This window comes from Tupaia chinensis, unplaced genomic scaffold (assembly GCF_000334495.1).
Source record: "Tupaia chinensis unplaced genomic scaffold, TupChi_1.0 Scaffold000146_1, whole genome shotgun sequence".
NCBI lineage: Eukaryota > Metazoa > Chordata > Mammalia > Scandentia > Tupaiidae > Tupaia > Tupaia belangeri.
Window position 1 is genome coordinate 1,913,696 of NW_006159616.1, and position 6,834 is coordinate 1,920,529.

General features: G+C 43.6%; 1 protein-coding gene across 1 annotated transcript in view; it reads right to left on the reverse strand.

Annotated features, from left to right (window-relative positions):
• CDC42 (cell division cycle 42) overlaps positions 1 to 6,219 on the reverse strand; it is a 52,525-nt gene extending 46,306 nt beyond the window's left edge. Inside the window, exon 1 of the mRNA XM_014586527.2 lies at positions 6,200 to 6,219. The gene's annotated coding sequence lies outside the window, so the exon portion shown is untranslated. The remainder of the gene's footprint in view (positions 1 to 6,199) is intronic.
• Between the last annotated feature and the right edge of the window lie 615 nt (positions 6,220 to 6,834).

The following is a 6,834-nucleotide window of genomic DNA, read 5'->3' on the forward strand; positions in this document are numbered from 1 at the left end:
CTGTCTGTCTGGCAAGCGCACGTGCCCTGTAGCAAAAAAAAAAAAAAAAAACTCAAAAAAAAAAAGATCCGGAAAGGAGAATGGAGGACAAGGGATCACAGCGTGGCCAACCCCCCCTGGGGGGGGAGGTTCTCGCTTTCTATCTCTCTGGTGACAGCACGAGCCCTATAGCAAAAACCTCTCAAAAAAGAAAAAAGAAATACGATTTATTTTAGCAAAGAAAGCAGAAATCATTTTTACACTTGATCGGCTAAGTGGCAACTTTTTACTTCACTTAAGTTTTATAATCAATGTGAATCATTCTAAGCATGTTTAGACCATTCTTCTTCATAACAATTGGTTTTCAGTAAGATGTCATATAAATTCAAATGTATAATTCGTATACTGAATTTAAGATTAGTTATTACTAAACGGGCAATGAAACTTTAATAATTTTTTTTTTGAGAGGTTTTTGCTATAGGATGCAAGCGCTTGCCAGAAAGAGACAGAAAGAAAGCAAGAAAATCACCCCCTGGGGGGATGGCCACGCCGCAATCCCTTCTCCTCCATTCTCCTCTACACACACACACACACACACACACACACACACACACACACGGTGTGATTTTAAGGCACCGCGTCCAGGCCTCAAACCACAGTCAACTACATGGGAGCCCAGCGACAGAGCCATTACGCCAACTGCTGGTCCCGAACTTTAATAATTTTAACTTTAAACAAAACATTGTTTTCTGATAATGAGCACACATGTAAGGCAATTCTACATAACAAGCAAGAACTAATGTCTTTAAAGACAAATGGGCTTGGGGCTGGCTGGTGGTGGATTCCCATATGGCCAACCACGGTTCGGGTCCTAGACCTGGTGACTTGCTTTCTCACTTTTCCTCTCTGCCTCTCTGATCAAATTAAAAATAAATAAATGGATAAATGCAAAAGATGGCTTGACTTAAAAAAAAAAAAAAGGCAAATAGGCTTCAGATTAATTTGTAGATTATGATCCTTGCAATAAATTCTGGTAGAATACCTAAAAGAAACCAGGTTGTGGTCCAGTCTCAGCGTCACTGGCAGTAAGGGCACTGGTGTGTAATGCTGAAGACCATGTGGAAAGGCTCTGGGTTTGTGACCCAGGTCTGCTTAACCACGCAAGATACTGGCTGCAAAGTTCAGGGGAGCATGATGGTATGACGGCCCATCAACAGCATCTGTCTCCCTGTGTATGTGTGTCTGAACAATTAAGCATACTTTAAAAAAAAGAAAAAGTCAGGACCAGCAGTTGGTGAACTGGCTATGTCGCTGGACTCCCATGTAGTCAACCACGGTTCAAGTCCCAGATCCAGTGGCTTAAACTCACGCCAGGTGTGCATGTGCGCCCAAGATCCCGAGAGGAGAATGGAGGAGAAGGGATTGCAGCGTGGCCATCCCCCCTGGGGGGTGATTTCTCGCTTTCTGTCTCTCTGTCTCTCTCTGTCTGGCGAGCGCACACGCTCTATAGCAAAAACCTCTCCCGAAAAAAAAAATGGTTTTGGATAGCTAGAGAACAAAGTCATGAGAAAAGGAGGGCTTGTTGCAGTGCCACCATTTCTTCTGCCTTTGGACTCTGCCCGTCTCACGGAGCTTCCAACAGTGCCATGCTGGGATAAAGCATCCTGAGGGTCATGACCTCTGTGGTCCAAAAGAGCCAATACAAGGAGGGCAAGGAAGAATCTGCCATTTTCCGCGGAAAACAAGTGGTGATTACTCATTATGATGAGTATACTTAGAACCTGAATTTGCTACATCCTTCTTTATAGCAAGACACCAACTGCTTAAGAAATAATGATATTCTGGGGCCAGCAAGTGGAGCACTGGTTGAGGTGCTAGATTCCCACATAGCCAACTGTAGTTCAAGTCCTGAACCTGGCAGCTTGCTTTCTCACTTTCCCTTCTCCCTCTCTCTCTCTGATCAAATTAAAATAATAATACTGAAAAACATTAAATAATTATTTTTAAAAAGAAATAAGGATATTTTAACTCATCTGTTTTATTGTTATGAAGAACATTTTAAAAGGTGCAGGCACAATCTCTGAAAAATGGATCAAAAGATCAAACTGTTAAATACATAGCATACTAGATATGTTTGTAAACAAACTTATGACCTGAAAATAATTTATTAATTTAAAAATAAAACATTCATGGAGGCCAGTTAGGTATCTTAGTGATTAAAGTGGCTAGATCCTATATGACTAACTGCACAGCTCAAGTTTAGGACCTGGCAGCTTGAAAAACATGCCAAGCACATGTGTGTGCGTGCCCAAAATCCCAGAGGAGAATGACAGAGAAGGGACTGCAGCATGGTCATCCCCCTGAAGAGGATACCTTCTCACTTATTCCTCCTCATCTGTTTCGGGCAAGTGCAAGCACCCTATAGCAAATTTTAAAAATAAATAAAATGTTTATATTTGGAGGATATATTGATGGCATCTTAAAGATGAAGAAAATCTAAGAGGTTTTTTTTTTTTTTGGAGAGGGCAGGTTTTTGTTATAGGGTACGTGCACTTGCCAGACAGAGAGAGAGAGACAGAGACAGAAAGTGAGAAATCACCCCCTGGGGGGATGGCCACGCCGCAATCCCTTCTCCTCCATTCTCCTCTTGGGATCTTGGGCATGCACACACACGTGCCCAGCGTGAGTTTAAGCCACCGGGTCCAGGACTCAAACAGCAGTCAGCTACATGGGAGTTCAGCGACATAGCCATTATGCTAACTGCTGGTCCCAAGGTTTTCATAACATACAAGGAGGGCCAACCCCAGAGCCCAGAGATCCAGAGAAGATGGATCCCACATGGTCCACTGCAGTTTGAGTCCCAGACCAAGGAGCTTGAGAAACATTCCAGGAACACGCATGTGCTAAAATCCCAAAAGGAGGGAGAAATGGAGAAAAAAGGAGGGCGAGCAGGTGGTGTGATGGTTAAGGCACTAGACTCCCATATGGCTAGCAGAGTTTCGAGTCCCAGACCCAGTGGGCTTGAAACTCATGCCGAGCATGTATGCATGCATTCCCATAATCCCAAGAGAATGGAGAAGGGACTGTTTCACGATTTCTTACCTTCTCTCTCTCTCTCTCTCTCTCTCTCTCTCTCTCTCTCTCGAGAGCACGCGCCCTATGAAACAAACCTAAAGAAAAAAATATGGCAAAAACCTAAAAAAAAAAAAAAAAAAGAAATGGAGAAAAAGGGATTGTGGCATGACCACCTCCTATGGGGAAGTATGCTTTCTCCCTCTCTGTCTCTTGCAACTTAAAAATAACAGTAAAGATGGTAAGAGCAAATACTTATTTTTTTAATAATTTTTAAATTTTATTTATTCATTCATTTATTTAAATTTGACCAGAGAGGGACACAGAGAGAAAGAGAAGGAGAAAGAGGAAACGAGGGAAAGTGAGAGAGCAAGCCGCCAGGTCCGGGACCCAGGACTCAAACTATGTATGGTAGGCCATGTGGGAGTGTCCAGTGCCTTAATGACTGGGCCACCTGCTGGTCCCCAAGAGCAAATATTTATTACAGTACTTGCTAGTACCAGACTTCAGCACTTCACATATATTAAACAATTTCATCGTCATCGTCATAACAACACTGTGAGGTAGACACTTGCCAGCCCTATTTTACAGGTGATAAATCTAAGTCACAAAGACATTATTTAGAAGTCACATGGTTAAAAATGGCACAGCCAGGATTTGAACCAAAGCTGTAATGTTCCAGAGGTCCCTTTTTCGGGGGGAAGTTTTTTTATTTTATATTCATAAGTGAGACCACATGTACATGCATGACAGAAAAAACCACCCTCAACTGGGTCCTGTCCTGTCACAGTCTCCTTTCCTCAGTCCTCCAGCTCCTCAAGATCTTAGGAATGCATGGATGCCCATGGGTGTAGCGTGTTTCAGGCCGACTTGGGGATCCAAACCCAAGGTCAGCCACATGGGGTCCAACACTGTATTTCACTTTGCTGATTATGCCACTACACTGGGCCCAGAGTCTATATTTTCTTTTAATTTTTTGCCATAGAGTGCGTGTGTTTCCAGAGACAGACAGAGATAGACAATAAGAGAGAAAGTGAGAAGTCATCCCCCGGGGGCATGGCCACACTGCAATCCTTCCTCCTCCATTTTCCTCTCAGGACTTCGGGCAAGCATGCACACACACTCAGCACAATTCTCAAGCTGCTGAGTCCAAGACTATAACCGCAGGTGGCCATGTGGTAGTCCAGCACCTTAACCGCCATCCCTCAACCATGTGTGCACACCATAAGGCAAATTTGTTTATTGTTTGGACAGAAGGGATAAGTAACTAAAAGTAGAAAGGGGGAGGGGCGCAAAACACAACTAGGAATTGGACACTGGAGAGGGGAAGAAATGACAAACAGAAGTTGCTGCTTATGAGCAAACAGTAAGAATTTTAAAACTGAATAATTCTTAGGCAAATAAGGGAACTAGTCAGCAGACATTTTCTAAGTGATGGTAAATTGCCCAGATAGTGCAGCTGCAGAAGACACTAGTCTAGGGAACCAGTAGTTAGCGTAATGGCTATGTCGCTGGACTCCCACGTAGTCGACCGCAGTTCGCGTCCCGGACCCGGTAGCTTACAACTCACGCCAGGCGCGTGTGTGTGCATGCCCAAGATCCCGAGAGGAGAATGGAGGAGAAGGCATTGCGGCGTGACCATCCCCCCTGGGGGGTGATTTCTCGCTCTCTGTCTCTATGTCTCTCTCTGTCTGTCTGGCAAGCGCACACGCCCTATAGCAAAAATCTCTCCTAAAAAAAAAAAAAAGACACTAGTCTAGGAGATACTCACTATACAGGTGGACAAGGTCAAGCAAGAGTAGACCAGCAATCATCGATGAGCCCAAATACAGAAGGAAACACATGGCCAAGCAAAAAGCTGGCTCAGGAAACATATCACAAAGCTACCAAACACGCACAAAGGGAAGATGGTGGCCCTTAGACATTATCACATTTATCCATTTGACAAGTATTTCTTGAAACCTACTGTTCAGCTGTATTCCAGGTGCTAGGGATAAAGGGTGAGAATGCTAGGCAGCGTGCACTTAAATTGTAATGGAGAAAACTGCTGTCTTACTGATATTCAAACCTCACATTCCTTAAAGCTGTAATGTCTGCCTTTGAGTTCAAAAAAAAAAAAAAAACTAAGCTTAACTTAGCATGGGTTAGTTATAATATGAACACATTTTAGTGGTAAACCAAGGATGTTTGAGTATTGAAGAAATTCCTGGAGAAGAGTTCATTTTTAATACTCAAATTAATTACCAATCTCTTATCTCCTTGTCTCAGTCTAAGAAGTATAAATTCAAAATGTTCTGTTGTGTGTTTTTTGGGTTTTCGGGGGGGTTTTTTGGAGAGGTTTTTGCTATAGGGCGCATGTGCTCGCCAGAAAGACAGAGACAGAGAGACAGAAAGCGAGAAATCACCCCCCACAGAGCATGGCCACACCACAATCCTGTCTCCTCCAGTCTCCTCTTGGGATCTTGGGCACGCACGCACACGGCGTGAGTTTATGCCACCAGGTCCGGGACTCGAACCCCAGTTGACTACAACATAGCCATTACGCCAACTGCTGGTCCCCTATTCTGTTGAATTTTAAAAGAAAAAACACAAAGTAACATATAAATTGTCTTAGATACAGAAAATTAAATATGGCAGTAGATGAGTGTTAAAACTTCATATTCCTAGAATAAAGTACCACATTAAGGCTTACGTTAAACATCTTTCAGAAAATATTTGCAAGCTCCACACCTATCCTATCATCTATCTACACTACCCTACACACTACAGAAAGCTGACTTAAACCTGCCACTCCTTTTAAATGTTTCTGAACAAGCTCTCTGTTCTCTCTATACAAATGAGAACAATGGGAAAGTACTTGTTCCAACATGAACTACCCTTCTAACAAAGCACTGCACAATGGGATCGCATTTGCTTTATAATGTTAACATTTTTCTGTGCTACTACACCCTACAGCCAAGAAAAGTTATAAAATATAGGATGCACCTAATGCACCTAACATTCTGGGAACAAAGATTGTGATTCCCCAAAGTGTTAAGATATTACTCAAGTTTTTTTTTAAATAAAAATACAAAACTCGTTTTAACTGACAAAACTAGTGTCGAGCAAACAAAGATTAGGCCTAAAATAAACCGACTCTTCAACAAACCTTTGCAACAAAAGCACGCTGGAGTCCTTTCAGATTTTCTTTACCAAAGGAGTCAGGTGGGAGAAGTCAGTCTGGGAAAGTCACGTTGGGCCAGGAAAACGCTCCCACAAGTTCACCTAATTCCAGAACCGTCACGGGGACGGCCTGTAAGCTGACGCCTGCACAAGTGGCTGGAGAAGGTGTTGTGTAAAGCGTTATTCCCTGATTCAAGCTAATATGGGGATTTTTAAACCTCCTTGGCTTGTAGATGTATTTGAAGTGGCCATGAACACAAGTAACAGGACTTAAAAGAAAAAGAAAAGAAAACCCTGTCTGAATACGCTGCGTTAGGATGCAATGAGGACAAGCCTCCAGGCTGCAGAATGCTGTCTTAACGTGGCGAGTCCCCGACTTGTAGGAGTTAAAGCTCTCACCCCTATACTGCGATGACGTAATCTTCCACACTGCATTTCTCTTGGACTTGACGGGAGCGAAAAAAAACAAACGAACAAAGAAAATTTCCCCCGACAGAAGAACCAGCCGCGCGGCCGAACCCGGCTTCGGGAGGTGGTTAGGTAACTCCCCATCGGCAGGGCCGCGCGGGAGGGGCGCACGGAGACGCCGGGAACTCCACCGCCGGCAGGCGCAGGGCCCGG